Source organism: Hemitrygon akajei, chromosome 5 (assembly GCF_048418815.1).
Source record: "Hemitrygon akajei chromosome 5, sHemAka1.3, whole genome shotgun sequence".
Lineage (NCBI taxonomy): Eukaryota > Metazoa > Chordata > Chondrichthyes > Myliobatiformes > Dasyatidae > Hemitrygon > Hemitrygon akajei.
In genome coordinates this window covers 127,794,745-127,815,972 of record NC_133128.1, presented here as the reverse complement: position 1 = coordinate 127,815,972, position 21,228 = coordinate 127,794,745, and the positions used below count along the sequence as shown (strand labels likewise).

General features: G+C 44.4%; 1 protein-coding gene across 7 annotated transcripts in view; it reads left to right on the top strand.

Moving 5' to 3' along the window:
• The window catches only part of LOC140728164 (receptor tyrosine-protein kinase erbB-4-like), a 943,636-nt gene that overhangs the window by 686,048 nt on the left and 236,360 nt on the right, over positions 1-21,228 (top strand). The window lies entirely within an intron of this gene.

The window sequence follows — 21,228 nt, the reverse complement described above, 5'->3', positions numbered from 1 at the left end:
TGAGCGTGCATCTTTGAGGTGCACCATTGTTGATTATCAGCAGGGAGGAGATGTTATTTCCAATTTGCACACACTGTGGTCTCCTGGTGAGGAAGTCAAGGATCCATTTGCAAAGGGAGGTATAGAGACCCAGGTTTTGGAGCTTTTTGATTAGAACTGAGGGTATGTTTGTGTTGAACACTGAGCTGTAGTCAATAAACAGTAGCCTGACATAGGTATTACTATTGTCTAGGTGATTCAAGGCCATGTGAAGAGCCAATGAGATGGCATCTTGTGTAGACATACTGTGATGATAGGTACATTGCAGTAGGTCCAGGTCTATGCTTAGACAAGAGTTGATTCTGGCCATTACCAACTTCTCAAAGCACTTTAGCTTACTGGATGTGAGAGCCACTGGGGGATAGACATTGAGGCAGCTCACCCTGCTCTTCTTGGGTACTGGTATGATCATCGCCCCTTTGAAGCAGGTGGGACCTTCTGACTGCAGCAGTGAGAGATTAAAGATGTCCTTGAATGCTCCTGCCAATTAGTTGGCAGAGGTTTTCAAAACCTTACTAGTTTCAACAACAGAGGCTGATGCCTTGCAAGGGTTCACCCTCTTGAAAGATTATTTAACAGCCATCTTTTAGAACCCTATAGCTTTCTTCAGTGGCTTTTATTTTGAACAGGAGCTTCTCAGTTTTGTAGCTCCTCGGTGTAGCCCATCCACATCTTAAAATACTCTTCCAATAGTATATCTTTGTTCACCTGATGACTAAAGGTCTATCAGTCTTAAGCATACTCAATGACTGAACTCACGCTATCGTCTTTGCGGGAGAGAACTCCAAATATTCACAAACTGCTCAGTGAAGAAATCTTTCCTCACGTTTCTAACATTACAGATCCATTCCCTGAAGACTGATCCCTGACTCTGGAATGTATAGCCAGGTGAAAGAATTTCTTGGTGTCTAGCCTGACACACTCTGTGCATGCTCATGTCATCAGCTTCCATTCCGCTAAACCCAGTGAACAAGGAGCCACCCTGTTCATTTCCTGCTCTTTGGATATCTGAACAATCAGTTTGGTGAGCGATGCTGGCGGAACTCTGTAGGTCAGGCAGCAGCTATGGAAGTAAATGGTATGATTTACTTCAGCAGCTCAGGCCAAGATCCTCCATCTGGGCAGGTGATAGCCAAGGCTCATGATAGTGGCAAAGATGCCAAAACAGGAATGCGGGAGTGAAAAAGTTATACCACCCTCAGATCCAAGGTATCACCAAACGCCAGAACCTGATGATTCTCAAAGGCTCTTTCAAGACCTTCTAATCTCTCCACTCAGCAAGTAACTACCTCCAATCACTCTGTCCAGATGTCTCAGCCCAAGATGTCAACCAAGTATTTCCCTCCATATTTGCTGCCCGACCCGTTGAGTTCCTCCAGCAATTTATGTTTTTCTCCAGCCTCTCCCATTAACTTAGTGAGCCTTGTTAGTATACCTTCTGATGAAAGCACATCCTTCTATTAGTGAAGAGACTACAACTGTGGACAGTATTCCAGCAATGCCCAGAACAATAGCAGCAAAGCCTCTTTACAGACTGCAAAAACTTTGCAATTAAAGATCACCTACTATTTACCTTCCTAATTGCTTGCTGAGGGAATTCAGAAGAAATCACATTCATCTGTTCATCAGTGCGAGGGAAAGAAGGGAAGTAGTGAGAACAGTAAAGATGCAAATAGATTTCAAACAGGGGGTGAGCAGAGTGAGGTAAGCACACTGGATATCTACTTCCTGCCCTGCAGGTGGACATCAGGGAAGCCTTGAGTATCGCAGATTAATTAATGAGTTTGATCATAACCAAGATGATAGACAGACAAAGAGAGCCCAAAGCAAATAAATCTCTGGGATTAGATGATGTTATCCTAGAGATTTCAATGAATGGATTCAGCAGCTATGAAGAATCATTAGGAAAGATTCACAAACCTGGAGAGGCACACATATTGGAACCTTGGCCGATATGGTGTCCATGTTCAAAAGGGCCTCAACCAGGGGAGAAGTTGGAGTGCACAGGGAGATGAACTCTGAAATGCAATGAGTGATTAACCCATGCCTGTCTGTGAGGCAGAACTGCTGAGACTGTAACAGCCAGATAGGTTACCCATGTGTGAAGATATCTCCATACAGTCCCATTATATGAATGAGGGCATCATTCAAAACTAGCCAGTGCTAATTGATGTCAGACCCACGTCTCAAGGGGAAACTGCTTGCCTTCTCTACGTCTCACAGATCCAAGAGGCTTGCTGGAAGCCATGGTGGAGCACAGAACAGAGCGTTTTACCAACCTGGAGAAGGATGAGACATAGCGACCTCTTAGACAGAGAGTTCACACTGAAATTGCTCTAAAGTGTTTCAGATTGAACTCAAGCCACTAAACCAGTCAGGCAAGCTGCAGCACTGCATAACCTTTGGAGAACTATTGGGCATTCTCAAACCGTTCCGATGGAAAAGGCCTTTCAACACTGCAGCATGCCTCCTCTCTTCTTGCTGTTGAATGTTTCAGTACAGCACCCACCAAATCCCCCATTTCTGACAGTAACCAGGGTCACTAGCACCAGCCAGAGTGCAGGAAGGAGGAATATTACCTCCAATACTGTCCAATACTCCAATACAAAGACATACAGTATGGAAACAGGCCTCTCACTCCAACTAGTCCAGGCTTACAAAGAGGCCTACCTAAGCAAGTTCCATTTGCCCCTGTTGGGATTCTATCCCTCTAATCATTTCCTATCCAAGTACTTGTCCAGGTGCACCACAGAAACCGGCCCTTCGGCCCATCAAGTCCATGCAGAACTGTTAATCTGCCTAGTCCCATCAATCTGTGCCCGGATCAAAGCCCACCATACCCCTATCATCCATGTACTTATCCAAATTTCTCTTTAATGTTGAAATTGCACCTGTGTCCACCGGCAGCTCCTTCCACACTCTCACCACTCTCTGAGTGAAGAAGCTTCCCCTCCTGTTCCCCTAAACATTTCATCTTTCACCCTTAACCCATGACCTCTAGTTCTAGTCCCACCCAACCTCAGTGGGAAAGCCTGCTTGCATTTACCCTATCTTTGCCCCTCATATTTGGTATACCTCTATCAAGTCTCCCCTCATTTTTCTACGCTCAAGGGAATAAATCCTAATCTATTCAACCTTTCTCTATAACTCAAGCCCTGGCATCATCCTCATTAACTTTCACTGCATTATTTCAAAGTTCAAACTTCAAAATAAAATTTATTATCACAGTACATACAAGCCACCATATACAATGTCGAGATTCTTTTTCTGCGGACATACTGTATTTAGTAAATCTCCAGAACAGTAACTGTAAACAAGATCTGTAAACTGTAAACATCAGGAACTGTAAACTGTGAACAAACTGCAAATGCAGATATAAATGAATATCAATAAATAACAAGCATGAAATAACAAGATAAAAGAGTCCTTAAATGAGTGTAAATTTCAATCTTATTAGGTAGATGACCAAAAGTGCACACAATACTCGTAAATTAGGCCTCACCGACACCTTATACAACTTCAACATGACATCTCGACTCCTGCAGTCAGTACTTTGATTTATGAAGGCCACTGTGCCAAAAGCCTTCTTTACAACCCTACCTGCCTGTGACGCCATGTTCAAGGAATAATGGATCTGTATTCCCAGATCCACCTTTTCTACCTCTCACCATATAATTCCTACCCTGGTTCTTCCTCCCAAGAGCAACACCTCACATCGGCCTGCATTAAATTCCATCAGCTGTTTCTCAGCCCATTTTTACACGTGGTCCAGATCCCGCTGCCAGCTTAGACAGACTTCTTCGCTGTCCACTACACCCCAAATCCTGGTGCCATCTGCAAATTTGCTGATCCAGTTTGCTACATTATCATCCAGATCGTTGCCATAGATGCCAAGCACCAATACTTGCAGCACATCGTTAGTCACAGGCCTCCATTCAGAGAGGCAACCATCTACAGCCTCTCTCCAGCTTCTCACGTGAAGCCTCATCCAATTTATTACCTCCTCCTGAATGCTAAGTAATTGAAACTTCTTGACCCAACATCCCATGTGGGATCTTGTCCAAGTGCAGTTCAAATGTTGTTAATGTACCTGTGTCAGCCACTTCTTCTGGCGGGTGTATAAGATGATGAGAGGCATTGATCATGTGGATAGTCAGAGGCTTTATCCCAGGGCTGAAATGATTGCCACAAGAGGACACAGGTTTAAGGTTCTGGGGAGTAGGTACAGTGGAGATGTCAGGGGTAAGTTTTTTACTCAGAGAGTGGTGAGTGCGTGGAATGTGCTTCCGGCAACGGTGGTGGAGGCGGATACGATAGGGTCCTTTAAGAGGCTTTTAGACAGGTACATGGAGCTTAGTAAAATAGAGGGCTATAGGTAAGCCCTCTACCCTATATTTCTTAATTTCTTAATTCTTAATTTAATACCTTAATTTTTAAGGTAGGGATGTGTTCGGCACATGTGAAGGGCCTGTATTGTGCTTTAGGTTTTCTATGTTTCTATTCCACATTCCGACCATCCTCTGGGTTAAAAAAAATCCTCCCTCCTGTTAAACCTTTCTGCTCTCATCCTAAAGCAGTGTCCTCTAGTTCTTCCTTCTTCAACCCTTTGAAAAGTGTGCACCCCACATGACTAGGTAGTCAGCTGGGCACCATCTCATCCACTAAATGACGTCCATCACAGCTTGAGGAGGCTGGACAGAAGGTGTGACCTCTTCCCATCATGTGGGTCAGACTTCCTGTGCAAGATTGACAGATGGCATCAGCCCAGCATTCTAAGACTGGCATTGTCTCAGCATTGTGTCTAGAAATCCCTATAGATGCTAAGGTGCCATCGAACATGCTATATGCCATGAGTTGTCTGTGAATGCGCTTTTATGATTTGAGATTGATGCTGGAACCATGTGGGAACAAAGGAATGTCTCACTGGAGCCACTCACTGCCAGTATCTGTAAAAACGATTCACCAACCTCCTTAATTAATTTCAGAATTAACATCCCAGGTGGTTTCTGATAAGCTGTGCAATATATTAGAAGGAGACGTTTGTTGAAGAATCACACAAGGAGCTATCAAATGTGCTAAAAGGAACCTTGAATCGTGAAGCCCAGTTGAAGAAGGCAACAATTTGGGAGTATGGTCTGAGTGGGGAGAGGGCCGGGATTCCTAAACTAAGTCCTTGGCCTGTCGAGATCTGGACTGGCGTACATACCAAGGGGGACCAGAGCTGTCCATCACCTGGGTAAACCTTTTGCTATGGTATTCTGGGAAGCACATAATAATCACCTCAGCATTCAAAAGATTTGAAAAGTGAATGTAAACCAGATGAGCGTTGAAACTGAGACTTGGTTTCTGCAGCTTAGAGCTGTACCACAGACAGCTATGCCCTTCAGTTTAGTGGAAAATAAGTCCTCGTCACTGATGTTAAAACCAGAGTCAAGGTTAGTGTCATGTGCACAAGTTTGTGCAATGAAAAACTTACCTGCAATAGCATCGCAGGCTCACTGCAAGAGTGCAAGTTCAAGTTCAAGTTTATCGTCATTCGACTATACATTTGTACACCACCAGAATAAACAACGTGCAGACCAAGGTGCCCAACACAGTACATACAACTCACACACAAGACATAAAGTAATGTCACCACAAATAAACTAACAAATAATAAGGTGCATTTACGACAGAAGTTAAAAAGTACTGGTGCTTCATACGTGATGAGACCTAGGGCGTTCAGTAGTCTTACAGCCTGGGAAAGAAGCTGTTTCTCATCCTACAGTCCTTACTCCAATGCTAAGTTACCTATGTTACCTCCTGCCTGATGGTCATGGGTCAAAGAGATGGTTGGAGGGCTGGGAGGGATCACTGACGATGCTGAGAGACTGGTTTATGCAGCACTCCTGATAAATATTTTGGATGGGCGGAAGAGAGATCCCATCGATCCTCTCTGCCATCCTCACAATCTTTTGTAGTGTCTAAGTGGTCACATGCCTAACAATTCCCATACCAGACAGTGATGCAGCTGGTCAGGACACTCTCGATGGTGCTCCTGTAAAGATCGGTTAGAATGAGGGGGCGGGTGGGGCCTCGCTTGCTTCAATTTCCTCAGGAAGTGGAGACCCTGCTATGTTTTCTTGACTAAAGATATGGTGCTGAGGGACCAGTTGAGATCGTCCATTTTATGCACTCCCAGAAACTGAGCACTCCTAACTCTCTCCATGGAGGAGCCATGTATGTGCAGTGAGGAGTGGTCAACCTGCACCTTCCTGAAGTCCATAATCATCGCTTTAGTCCTGTCTAAGTTGAGACCAAAGTTGTTTTACTCACACCATTCTACCTGCTGCTCTCTCCTCTTTGTATGCCATGTTGCCAGTGTTGATGAGGCCAACCACTGTTGTGTCTGGATGGTTCTGTTGAACTGAATCCAGCAGTGTGAACAGCATCGGGCTGAGCACACATCCCAGGGGGCGCCGATACTCGGCATGATGGAGCCAGAGATGTTTCTGCCAGCACGGACTGTCCGTGGCTTTTCTGGCAAGAAGTCCAAGGTTCAGTTACAGAGAGAGGTATTGAGACCCAATGAGGACAGTTTACCCACCAGCTTCTGAGGGGTGATACCATTAAACACCAAGCTGAAGTCAATAAACAGCATCCTGGCGTATTAAGCACCACTTTCCAATGGGACAAGATGGCGTAGAGTGCAGAGGCTACAGCGTCATCACTGGACCAATATATGTAACAAGCGAACTAGAAAGAGTCCAATTTAGCAGAAAGGTTGGATATAGTGTGATCCATCATCAGCTGCTCAAAGCATTTCATTATTGTTGAGGTCAGTGCCACTGGACAGAAGTTGATAAGGAAGCTTACAAGCTTCCCTCTTGGAAGCCAGGAAGATGATGGCCGCCTTGAAGCCTTCATGGACAGTGAACTGTTCCAGAGAGATGTTGAAGATAACTGTTAGAACCTCTGTTTGCTGGGCTGTGGTCCCTCAGCACCCAACCAGGTATGTTATCAGGCCCCCTCAGCTTTACATGGGTTGACCCTGGCTGGAGTCTTCCTCCTGCTCCTCAGGGGTAGGGGGTGCCTTCCTCTCCTGCACATCAGTCTGCCAGTCCCTTTTCTCCTGAGGAATGGAGGATGGCAGTACTGATGATTGAACCAAGTGCTCGTCAAGTTCAAATCAAAGACACAAGAAACAGAGAGGAAGGAATGGGTGTGAAGCCCACTGCGAAAAGGTTCTAACAAGCTATGAATCATATAATTACACAACAAAATGCTTCAAGGTGAATCACAAGTTTAAAAGAGAAAATTCTACAGCAGTCCACTTAAAATAGGTGACTCGGTAATATGCAAAGAGAAAGGAGACGAGAGGAATTCTTGTATTTGGCTCTAAGGCAAATGAAGAAAGCTGGGATTAAAACAGAAACTTCCAGAAATACTCTGCAGGACAGGCAGCATCTGCAGAAAAAGAAAGAGAGGTAGCATTTCAGGGCTGAAACACAAATGATACAAGTCTTGAAAAATTAATTCTCTCGCTCTCTCTCTCCCTCTCGCTATGATGATGACTGACTACTGTGTGTTTAAATTATTTTTTTCTCAGATTTCTGACATCTGCATTTCATCAATGTTATTTTACTGAAAGAAGCCAAGTTATTATAAACAAGCAGATTTGAGGGTCTGGGCGAGTCAGTGGAGTGTGCGGGTAAACTGGATTGCAAGTTTAGGGAGGGACCTACGGCGGGGCTGTTCTGTCAGGGAGCTGCGAATTTAAAATTGCTGTACTAGGAATGAGGGCAAGGCAGCAGGCACAGAAGCGATGGTTGATTGGACTTCTGTGCCCGTTAGGGTTTGGGCAGCTGATGATCGAGCCTCTGAATTCAGGAGCTGATGTATTGCCTAAAAGTCAGTAGCTGCTCATGCCTCAGTGTGCGTCTGCAGGAAAGTAGGCTGTGTCGGGTCTTCAGGTGTAAGGCAGCAGAGCCAGTTGGCAGAGAACCGCCAGGTACTTGGAAGTGCTTTGCCGTTCATGAGGAGCTCTCAGCTTTTCAAAGCAGCTTCATCAAGGTATTTCTGGTCCCCGTCTGATACCAAATGTGCTGATGGCTCAGCACAAGAGTGATGGATCGTGGTCAACTGATGACTGTACTATCAAAGCAAACAAGTTAATAATAGTCAGCAGCTGAGAAGTGCCAACTTGGGAGAAATTAAAATACACGGGACTGCTGATGAGTTGACTGCGGCTATTTCTGTCCTACCGGTGAGGGAACAACTTTCGCCAGCAATTCTAGTTAAATCTGAATGAGTTTTATTGCCACTAACTTGTTCACTAACATGGCCTATATCCCAATAAGCCTTCTCTATCGATGTACCTGTCCAAATGTCTTTTAAACACTGTAATTGTTCCTGCCTCTACACCCTCCTCTGGCAAACATGTTCCATATACCCACCATACCCTGTGCAAAAAATTTATTCCTCAGATCTCCTTTAATAGTTTCTCCTCTCTCCTTAAACTCCCCTACCCTGGGGAAAAGTTGTGACAATCCATCTGATTTATATCGCTTGTGGTTTTATAAACCTCTGTCACATCGCAGGCTCCTATGCTCCAGGGAAAACAGCCCCAAATGATCTAATCTCTCTTTAAACAAGCCCTCCAGTTCCAGCAACATGTTTGTGAATCTCTTCTACATCCTCGGTAGCTTGATCACATCCTTCCTGTAGCATGACGATCAGAACTGCTCGCAGTACTCCTGGTATGATTTCTGCAGCATCTTGTACAGCTGCCTTCCACCAAAGTGCGTCGGCAGCAGAAGATAACACGGTGAACAGGAGAGTGAAGTAATATGTGGAGGATCATGGCCCTGCACCAAGCTGTGAGAATGTCATGTTGGGTGGGGTGGATCAGGGCAGTGTCTGGGGCACCCAGGGGTCACGTGGTATCACCACTTGTGCTTTCCCATGCCAGCAAAGTGCAAAGCTTAGAAATCAGAGGTGTTTCAAGCCTCTGCTGAACTGCTGAGGCACCTTTTGAAAGCAGGTACCAATGTGTGCACGGCAAGATCCCACAGTCAGAGCCATTTTCACCCACAATGAGCACTGGAGTTGGGACATTGTGTTGCAGTTGTACAAGTCATTGGTGAGGCTATATTTGGAGGGCTGTGTACATTTTGGTCGTCCTATAATGGGAAAGTCATGGTGAAAGAATGCAGACAAGATTTATGAAGATTTTGCTTGGAGTAGAAGACTTGAGTTAAAGGGAGAGGTTGGCCAGACAAGGTATCTATTTCCTTGGAATGTAGGAGAATGAGAGATATCAGGACGATGACTTTACAGTGACGTTTAAAATTATGAGAGACGTAATAAGGTGGGTGATGACTGTCTTTTCCCCATAATCGAGAAGGCCAATATTGGGGGACCTTGAGTGAGAGTGGAAATATTTAAGAGGGACATGAGAAGCTACTTTTTCCATGTATACAGGGGTGTATATATGGAACAAGCTGCCAAAGGAAATGGTTGATGCAAATTCAATAAGAAGTGCATGGATCTGTATAAGGAAGGACAGGGCTTGGAGAAGTATTGGCCAAATTGGGATTAGCTGTGTGGGCACCATGGTCTGAATGGATAGGCATGGATCAATGACACTGTGACTTTATCAGCTGTTGGTGGTTGAGGAATAAGGACATGGGGGAAATGCCCTGTTCCTATTCAATGAATGTCCAGAGGGTGGAAGCTTTTTCCTACCTGAATGGAAGGGCTTTCATTGGGTTTCATATCTCAAGTGGATTGTGGCCCTTCTGACATCACTACAGTGTTAGCCCTACCTTCACAGCTCAATTCTCCCTACCTATTGCCGTTACGCTGTTATGCTCCTTTGGGAAGTGTGCTAGGCATGTACTGTCACACCAGTGTCTGTGCCCAGGCAGTGCTGGGAAGAGAGAGAGAGAGAGAGAGAGGGAGAGAGAGAGAGAGAGAGAGAGAGAGAGAGAGAGAGAGAGAGAGAGAGAGAGAGAGAGAGAGAGAACACGAACACACACCAAGGTTACCACAGGCACCTGCAATTAAAATTTAAATTTATTCTATCACCCAGTTTGTACTCCTTCCTCTGCCCCCACTTGTTATAATGGCTTCTTCCCCCTACCGTCCCAATCCTGTTGATGGGACACGACCTGAAACATCGACTGTTTATCTGCTCCCTGGCCTTCTAAGTTCCTCCAGTGTCTGTGTGTGTTGTTCTGGGTTTACAGCATCTGTAGAATCTCTTGTATTTATGGTATTATAAAAAATAGAAATTTGCTTTCCTGGGAATAGAACTCATTGAAGTGGTGGGTGTTCTCCCATCTCTGACTTGCCCCACTTCTGATGTACGTTCAGTGACCAGAATAATTAACCTTGCCCTATCCAGCCCAAGCTGGCTGGTGGCGTAGTGGCATCAGCACCGGACTTCAGAGCAAAGGGTCCCAAGTTCGAATCCAGCCAGCTCCCTTGCGTGCATTCCATCCATACTGGGTTGAGTGTCGAGCTAGCAACTTTGCCTCGTAAAAACAAGAAAGCCTGCTAAAATACACTGTCACAATGGTGTCCCAATGACTCCACTCCAAGTTAAGGGCTTTCTTCTTCTTCTTCTTATCCAGCCTATATTTTAGCTCCAATTTCAGATTCCACAATAATTTTGCTTTTGGGTTAAAGTTCTTTCAGGGTTCCAGGATAGAAGCCTGGATCCTTTTGCACATCTCTGAAGAAGAGATCTTGCTCTGGTTGAGATGTTGTTGGCCTCTTTCTCCTGTGAAACCTTATACTCTTCCGTCTCTCTGGGCCTCTTCATTTTGGTGCTACTTTGCTAACATAGGGTTTGTGGGCAGATACTTAAATCAACAACCCTGACCCCACTTCTCTCCCCTACTTTTCCCTATGAAGTAATTAGCAGCATGGATGCTTGCTCAACTCCAGGATCGCAATGTTGGCGAAGGTTCAATAAGGTGTCCACGGAGCAGGCAAGAGTTCCATATTTTCAGTTACCTCAGTTGGTAGGGTTGGTCAGGAGACATGAGAGTCTGTAGATGCTGGAATCTGGAGCAACACTAATGGCACTGGAGAAACTGTGTGGTCCACGCAGCGTCTATGGATGGAAATGGACATTTCAAGCCAAGACCTTTCATGTGGACTGTGGTTTGTATTGGTGTGGGTAGCCACTTGGTTCTGCTTGGAATTATTCCACAAGCTTTTGGCACAACCTCCACCTCCAGCTACTGTATCCAGTTAGTCGGTCTTTGCTCATTTCCTCTCAGCTACCCAATTCCAAGCACATTATAACTAACCATCAAAAAAGGTTCAAAGAATAAAATCCGCCTCTGCGATCCATCATTTGACCTGCTTTCAGCATTGAGGAGCCGAACAATGGGAGACTCAAGGCTAGCTTGGAGAGTTGGCAGCCCAGTGTTTGGACAGTGGGTCAGCTGATAGAAATGCTCTCTTATAGATCCAGTGACAGGCATTTTGTTATGAGCACCAGTGCTGTCTGTGTGGAGTGTGCATGCTCTCCCTGCCCTTCTATGGATTATCCTCAGGTGCTCCAGTTTCCACCCACCATCCCACAGACCTGCGGGTTGGAAGGTTAATTGGCCAGTGAAATTGCTTCTCAATGTTATTTAGTGAATCTTGTAGGTTAATGGGAATTCAGGTGATAAGGTTATTGGGGAAATAGGTGAGGGTATGGGTTTGATCAAGAGCTGTCGTAGACTTGATGGCCAAACTGGCTTCCCTCTATGTTGTTGATAAATATGGTAATTATCTCCTCTTCTTCTGGCAAAACAACTTTTTGCTTTATTTCACTGAATTAAATCCTGCTGTTGTGGCACTGACATCTTTTTTGACAGCACCTCCCAGCGGGTGCTGCCCTGTGAAAGTTGACAATATTGTTTGTTGTAACAATTCAGTTTAGCTTGGAAAGCCAACGCACAAACACAGCTCCGTTCACCACTGTGGTCCCATCGCACTCGCTTCAGGGCAGAGATTGCCTTGGGCATTGCTATTAAAGGAGGATTGCCTTTACAGCTAACCCTTGGTCTGTGATCTCCTGGGGGGGTCAGGGCAGATCTTTTGTCTGCCATTGCAATACTTCTGATCTATTTCATTGGCTACAAAAGGGCTTTGAAATAGACAGAAGCCAAGAGAGATATTGTACAAATGGAAACCAGATTTAATGATTCAGAGACAACTTCTTCCTCTCCACCATCAGATCTCTGATCCCATGAACATTAACTCGTTATTCCTTCTATTTGCACTGTTTCTTTATTTTTGTAATTTATAATAATTCTGTATCTTTGTGCTGTATTGCTGCCACAAAACAACAAATTTCACATTGTTTAAGTCGGTGCTAATAAATCTCATTCTGGTTCTGATTCTGATTCTTTCTCACCGACTCCAGTTTTCACTCTGCTCCGCTAACTTCACCACCTCCAGCCTCGTGGCTAAAGAAGGGAAGGAGTGTGGGTGGGGGATGAGAGGTGCCGTGGGTGGAAGGAGAAGTCAGATCATGATCTTTCAGCCAACGTGATTGCGGGCTCGGCTTCAACTTCTGTCTCTCAACGCAGCTTTGACGAGACACGAAGAGCAAGAGAATTTCATGCTAAATTTGACAGGATGCAAGCACAGTTTCAGCTGCAGATTAGTTCGTTGTCAGATGTAACAGGGTGCAGTGAAATTCCTTGCTCAGGTGAAGTGACACAGTAAACTATGTACCTGGTAATAATAAATGCAGTACGAGACAACAGAAAAATGCAAAACATGCAGCCTGAGGTCGTTCAAAGATAAATAAAATGTAAAATATTATTTAATTGATTTGTAATACTGGACAATCATTAATAGCTCCACAGAACCCTAGAGGTTTGACCTGAACCAAATGTATTTCTTCCCTGGATTTTGTATCAATGATTGGGCTGAATGTTGGCCCTCTGTCATTGACCCCTTTGTGATTAAATTTGGTTTCCAGTGCCTTAATCCAAATTAATCATCTAATGTGGAATAATAAATTCAGAAACATATGCCAAAGAGGCTTAAAAGATAATCGGAACGGGTGCGTGCATTCTACTACCCTATTAATCCCTCCAAATGTTCTGACCATTGCTCTCGTTATAGAAGGAGCTGACCTTCACTGTATTTAGGGACCACAGCCTGGCACTCCGCTCCTGGCACATGCCACAAATTCAGTGCTGCAATTCGTCCATGGTCAGAACAGAGTGATGGGAGAACACAGACCCCACTACTAACATTCCTCACAACCACTCAACGTTACATCTTCCCAACTGGTCACTGCACAAATTCTGGTGGCAAAGACTCATCTCTGCCTCACCTCTCTCACACATGCATGCACACACACAGCTTTTGAACTCAACTTTTTTCTGTTCTTACTTATGTCTACAGAGCTCAGCACATGATACCTGCACACACACACACACACACACACACACACACACACACACACACACACACACACACACACACACACACACATACACACACACACACACACACTCACACACACACACACACTCACACACACTCACACACACACACACACACACACACACACACACACACACACACACACACACACACACACACACACACACACACACACACACACACACACACACACACACACACTTACTTCCACATGCACAAATAAGCAAACTGGATGCACAGCATAAATGCCCTTACATATACACATGCAAAACATCCTATGCACTTAAACAAACACAGTTAAAAGCACGCAAACACAGATGAGTTTTATTTCTCACGTATGCATCGAAACATTCAGTGATGTGCTCGAGGCAGTCCACAAGTGTTGCCACGCTTCCAGCGCCAACATAACATGCCCACAACTAACCAAACTCGTGCGACGTTAGAATGTGGGAGGAAACTGGAGCACCCATGCAGTTTCAGGAAGAAGGAAAAAGTCCCTTACAGACAGCAGAGAGAATTAATCACCAGCCTTACAGCTGTAAAGCATTGCACTGACCACTATACTACCGTGCAGTCATATATACAAGCGCTCTCATGTGCACAAACATAAACATGCACGCACACACTTATGTAGAGAGTAAGTAGCTATAGGGAAACTTACAGACAAATATACATCCATAGTTATGCACACTTGCACAGAGACACTCTCCATTGCACGTATGAATGCTGCTACTCAGATACACAGTCGTTCATATCCAAACTCCTGGTCACACATTCCTTGAAAAAGTGAGACAGCTTCTTATTTTGAGAGAAGCTGTGTCAATCGTAAGATGGCAGTGAAACAGTTAACCAGTGCAGCCTCCTCCTCAATGCCAACTGATGATATAGAGAGCTACAAACCTATTTAATTAGATGAACTTGGGAGGAAATTGTATTTAAAAGCAATCTGATAGTCCTTCAGAATGTGATTTGCACATTTATTTCTGACCTCTGATAAGAGTGCGGTCAAGTGTCAAGCAAAAGATTAAATTATTTCTTATAAGCCCATCTCGGACTGCCCCTCTGTACACCTTGCGAAATTATTGATGTTTAAGCTTAATATTTGACTTGAGTTTCTGGATTTGCATTTTCGATTAATGGTTTTAGTTTTGCAACATGGGTACATAATATAAGAATAAAAATCTCCTTCTGTTTCAGTTTTGGATTAGATACCTAGCTGATCGACTTATGTTAGGGTTAGCTGCCTTGATTTGTACCTCTGAATAAGAACAGCTTGCAATTATACAGCATGCAAATCTTTTAAGATGAATGGCATCCACAGTGACTTGGCTGTTTGGTTCATCCAGAGAGGAACAAGGGTGATGGTCAGCGGAACTTAATCTGGCTGGAAGTCGGTGACTAGTGGTGTTCCACAAGGATCCATACTGGGACCTCTGTCATTTGTGATATATACAAACGACCTGCATGAGAGCGGAGATAGGTGGATTAGAAAGTTGGTGGATGATACGGGGATTAGTGGTGTTGTGGGTTCAGTAGAAGACTGCCAGAGGATACAGCAGGATATAGATCAGTTGTAGATATGGGTGGAGAAATGGCAGATGGAGCTTAACCCGTCCAAACGTGAAGTGTTGTGCTTTGAAAGATCAAACATAAAGGGACAGTACACTACTATTGGCAAGGCGTTTAATGGTGTTAATTTGCAAAGGGATCTTGAGATCCAAGCCCATAGCTCCCTGAAAATGCCCACACAAATTGATGGGGTAGTAAAGAAAGCATTTGGCATGCTTTGTAAGACTCTGGTTAGACTGCATCCAGAGTATTGCATTCACTTTTGCTCCTCTCATTATAGGAAGGACTGAAAGCCTTCGAGAAGGTTAAGAGTAGGTTTTACTGCTTGAATTAGAGTGCATGTGCTATAAGGAGATGCTGAACAACTAAGGTTGTTCTGCTTTTCTGGAGCAGCGGATGCTGAAGGGGAACCTGACAGAAGTTAATAAAATTATGAGAGGCACAGAATAGATAGATAGCTGGAATCTTTCCAGCTATCAGGAAGTTATAGGCCAGTGAGCCTGACACCAGTTGTGGGATATGTTGTGTATGTGGCCTGGTTACACAACAATGCTATTAATAAAAACATTGGAGACAGGAGCTGAGATTCATTTGTGATTGGGGATGCAATGGACAGTGGGGAAGACGATTACAAACAAGAGAACATCTGCAGATGCTGGAAATCTGAGCAACAAACTCAAAATATTGGAAGAACTCAGCAGGCCAGGCAGCATCTGTGGATAAAAGTATAGTCCTTTTGGCAGGAAGACCATCAGAGCTTCCAGCGGGATCTGGACAGGCTGGAAAAATGGGCTTGAAAATGGCAAATGGAATCTAGTGTAGACAAGTGTGAGGTGTTGCACCTCGCTAGGACCAGCTGGTGTATACCTAGTGAGCAGTAGGGCATTGAGGAGTGCGGTGGAACAAAGGGATCTGGGAATACAGGTCTATAATTCATTGGAAGTTGGGCACAGGTAGGTGGGGTTATAAAGAAAGCTTTTGGCACATTGACCTTTGTAAATCAATGTACTAAATACAGGAGATGTGATGTGATGATGAAGTTGTATGAGACGTTGGTGAGGCCTGATCTGGAGTATTGTGTGAAGTTTTGGTCAGGAGAGATATCAATAAGGTTGAAAGAGTACAGAGAAAATTTACAAGGGTGTTTCCGGGACTAGAGATCCTAAGTTATAAGGAAAGATTTTATAGGTTAGGACTTTATTCCTTGGAACATAGAAAGCTGAGGAGAGATTTGATAGAGGTATACAAAATTGTGAGTGATATAGATAGGGTTAAGTGCAAGCAGGCTTTTTCTTTCGAAGTTAGGTGAGACTACACTAGAGGCCATGGGTTAAGGGTGAAAAATGAAATGTTTAAGGGAACATGAGGGGAAACATCTTCACTGAGAGGGTCGTAAGAGTGTGGAATGAGCTGCCAACACAAGTGGTGCACGCCAGCTTGATTTCTACGTAGGGGTATGGAAGATTATGGTCTGGCTGCAGGTCCATGGAAGTAGGTAGCTTAAATGGTTCAGCACAGACTAGATGGGCAGAAGAGCCTGTTTTCTGTGCTGTATTTTTCTATGACACCAGAGAACATGCATTTAATGTGAGAGGAGGTTAAGTTCAAAGAAGATGTACGAGATGAGTGGTGGGTGCCTGGAATGTGCTGCTGGGGTGATAGTGGAAGCAGATATGATAGAGGTGTTTAAGAAGATCTTAGACACATGGATGTGCAAAGAATGGAGGGATAGGAACATTGAGTAGGCAGGAGAGATTAGGTGCCATTAGCTTAGTTAGTTAGGCAGAATGTTGTGGGCAGAGTGTTGGCGCATTGCCAAGTGATTAAGGTGTTGGTCTAGTGATCTGAAGGTCACTAGTTTGAGCCTCAGCTGAGGCAGCATGTTGTGTCCTTGAGCAAGCCACTTAACCACACATTGCTCTGCGACGACACCGGTGCCAAGCTCTGTCCGCCCTTGTCCTTCCCCTGGACAACATCAGTGGCGTGGAGAGGGGAGACTTGCAGCATGGGCAACTGCCGGTCTCCCATACAACCTTGCCCAGGCCTGTGCCCTGGAAACTTTCTAAGGCGCAAATCCATGGTCTCTCGAGATTAATGGATGCCTATAAATATGTGGGCAGAAGGGGCTTTTCCTATCCTCTATGTTCTATGTTTGTTCCATGTTCTGAACCATGCTGGAAGAGAGCTCAAGTACTGAACACTGGATCTAACCCAGAGTTGCAAGATCGGTGAGATTTCCCTGGTTTATTTTTCACATTTTGTGAAACTCAGCAGTAAATCAGAGAGCTTTGCCTGAAAGTAGACCGAACCCCCGGGAAAGAATGATGGGAACCAGGTGATTTCCCTAGGGTTCTTTTCTCGTTGAGGGCTGTTTTAACTATTATTTTCAGACCGATTGCTTGCTATAAATAGTGAGCAGGAGCCCACGTAAGGTCAGTTGGATGACACATCGGCCCCATTCCACTGCTAACACTTTCATCCCAACTCAGCAGATTGTAGGGCTTAGTCCGTTTCCAAGATCTGGGAGCTTAGGTTCTGACATCTCAGGTGAACATAGGACAGGCCCAGCCTTGTTAAGCATTCTCAAAGTGCTGTTCCACTACCCCCCATTGTCTTCTCACTGGCGTAAAAGAACCCACAAATTTCCCTTTAGTGGGATCTTGCTGTGCACAGACCTGCTGTCGGGCTTCCCAGAACCGTCCCTTGAGTGCTGCACAACCGCCTGAGGTTGCTGTTGCGTTGTGAATGAGTGCGGCTGTGTTCTGTTGCTGAGATTAGTAGTGATTCATAGACCCGGTCAACAGGAACAGCGAGGACGGCCTAAAACAGGGACAGGGAACGTGGAGACACACCACTTCACTGGGCTAATGGAGAATGGCTGATAGTCCCAGGAAAACCCTTAAAATGGGCTTCGACACAAAGAACAGTTTCATTGTCATTCATTGCTGTTTGCATTTAAATACATGCTGGTGTTTGTATACATGCACGTTTTATTCTACATCTGTATTTTAACATTGAAGTTTAGTTTTATATACATAATTCTTTATTCGTTGTAATTGTTGAATGTTGTTGTTTTTGTTGCATGTCAATACGCCACAGCAAATTCCTAATACATGTAAATGGTGAATAAATTTGGTTCTCGATGCTTGACCCTTGATTTGGGTGCAGTTTTCATTTCCCCACCGGGTCAGACAGGAAATTGTAAAACAACTTGCCACCAAGAAAGCTGTCTCAAATTCACCCAGACCCCACCTGAAGCCTTGGAAAAGGTGTGTAGTCCAGGAAAAGCTGAGCCTGTGTGCTGAGTCAGCAATATTTAGGCTTCCAGTGGCCTCTGAATGCATTGAGGCACAGCAAATGTCTTTCCAAGAGATATTCTTTATTTGCAAGCCACATGCTAACTGTTTATACGTTGAGCGTCTAAGACCTTGGTGCAAAATTAATGTCTGTGTAACTGTTGCATTGTTTGAGAAGCAGGTACACCAAAGACTGCTTTCTGAAAGGTTATCATTGAGACATGTTAATACTGTGATGATGATCCATTCTTTCAGATACATGGGCCACTTAGCCTCTTGATCCTGCTCCTTTCGATTACAACCTTCTCCCTAATTGCCACCTTCTCATCTCCTGACAACTTAAAATATCTATTTATATCTAGCATTCTTCAAAAGACACACAGCATGCATAAGCTTGTGGTGGAGGAGCTCCAGATTTCTAATGATGTTATTGTGGAGGGCTTGCATCCTGTTGTGATCTGACACTCAGTTGGTTGCCCTGTTCCTTCTGAGTGAATGGAGTGGTTTCCAATTCCACTCCAGTCTCTTGAACGGATTCCAGGCTGGCACTCTGGAGATATACACAAGAACTTGCGCGCCGTCAGAAGCACAGCATTTAACTGTACTGTTGCAGTTAGACTCTGCTAGGTGTAAGCATCCATCTCATGCCCCAATTTTGAGGCGAAGCGAAGTTCTGGCCAGATTCAGCAGTGTTTCATTTGCCGTGAAGTGTTTTGGGTCATGCTCTTGATGTGCTGTGACTTGAGCTATTCATTAAAATGCTGGGAAACTTGGTGCTGTGCTGGTTGTGATAATCATATTTCATCTTCCCTCCTTCCCTTTCCCTTCCTCCCCCCCCCCTTTCATTCCTACTTTCCAAACCTACTACTGTATGTTCACTTCCAACCTTTTCATTTTCATTCTATCTTTCCATTTGTCCAATCATTTCTTTCCCCCTTTTCTCTCCCTTCCCACCTTACTTCATGTTCTCCTTTTCTGTCCATCTTCCCCTTTCCTTCCCCATTTCTTTCCCTCCCTATTCATTTTCTTGTCTTCTGTTCCCTTCCCTTCATCTCTTCTCTTCACTTCCTCCTTCTCATCCTTCCTCTCATCCCCACTGTCAATCCACTGAAATCTTATGCAAGTGTATTCTGAAATAGTTGGAAGAGCACATGCCTGCAAAATACTGAAGGAACCCAACAGGTTGGGCAGCATCTCTGGAAAGGAATAAATAGTTTTGGGCCAAGACTTTTCTTAAGAATCCTGATCAGAAGGGTCTCAGCCCAAAACGTCGACTGTTCATTCCTTTCCATAGATGCTGCCCGATCTGCTGAACACCTCCAGCATTTTGTACATATTACTCTGGATTTCCAGCATCTACAGAATCTTGTATTTAGGAAATAGCTGGTCTGCTGTATTAAATCCTACTGTCATTGGGAATGCCACAATTCAAACTTTCTAAATTCAAATTCAAAGGAAGAGAACTGTGCAAAATATCCTGATGTAACTAGTTGAGACTTTCTGGGCCACATTAACAGTCTGCTTCGGTGCCCCACCTCTCTCCCCATTCCCATCCTTTTCTGGTAGGTTGCATGGACCCACTTGGCTTAGGGTTCAGTGTCCAACAGATAGCAACAAATTTCGAAGTGCAATTCTGTAATCCTTCATTCACATTATAAGGTGGAAACCCGTGGACCCCAGAACAGATTCCTAGGGAACATCACTTGTGACATCCAAGTGGTCAGAGGTGATCCTGTTTCCCCTAGTCTCCATCCTCCACCTTCCAATTAGTCTCTAACCTAATTGACTTCCTATTTTCATGAGCTTTAATTTGTTGCCAGTGATCTCAGAAATAGAATAAGAATCAGGTTTTTTTTATCACTGTCATGAAATTTGTTGTTTTGTGGCAATGCTGGAGAGCAGTGCATACGTTTACAATATGAAATTATATATATATTATTCCTGATGACAGTAATGAGAACAGTTCATGTCCTAGGTGATGGGGATTGTTAATAAAGATGCTGCCTTTTTGAGGCATCCCCATTTGAAAATGTCCTTGACACCGGGGAGGCTAGTGCCTTTATAGAGCTGGCTGAATTTACAACCCTCTGCATCTTTTTCCCAACCCTGTGCAGTGGTCCATCCATACCAGATGGTGACCACTGCATATGTTGACTTATTTTAAGAAGGATCTGGGACTTGAGATAAGACCATAAGTATATGATATTGGAGCAAAATTAGGCCCATTTTGGCCCATTGAGTCTGCTCCTCCATTTCATCATGGCTGATCCATTTTCCCTCTGAGCCCCAATCTCCTGCCTTCTCCTTGTATCCCTCCATGCTCTGACCAATCAAGAATCTATTAACCTCTGCCTTAATTGTGCACAAGAATCATCCTCTACAGCTACCTATGGAAATGAATTCCAGAGATTCACTACTCTCCTCCTCATCTCCATTCTAAAAGGATGCCCCTCAATTCTGAGACTGTGTCCTCTGGTCTTAAACACTCCCACCATAGGAAACATCCTCTCCACATCCACTCTATCAAGGCCTTTCACCATCCGATAGGTTTCAGTTAGGTCTCCCTTATTCTTCTGAATTCCAGTGAATACAAGCCCAGAGCCATCAGATGCTCTTCATATAACAAGCCATTCAATCCTGAAATCATTTTCGTGAACCTCCTTTGAACCCTCTCTAGTTTCAGCACATTCATTTACAGATATGGAGCCCAAAACTGCTCACAATACTCCAAGTGAGGCTTCACCAGTGCTTTATAAAGTCTCAACATTACATCCTTTCTCTTATATTCCAGTTGAATAGTTTGTTTTCCACAGACACTGCCTGACCTGCTGGGTGTTTCCGTCATTTTCTCACATGTGCCTGAAAATCCATGCTGGCA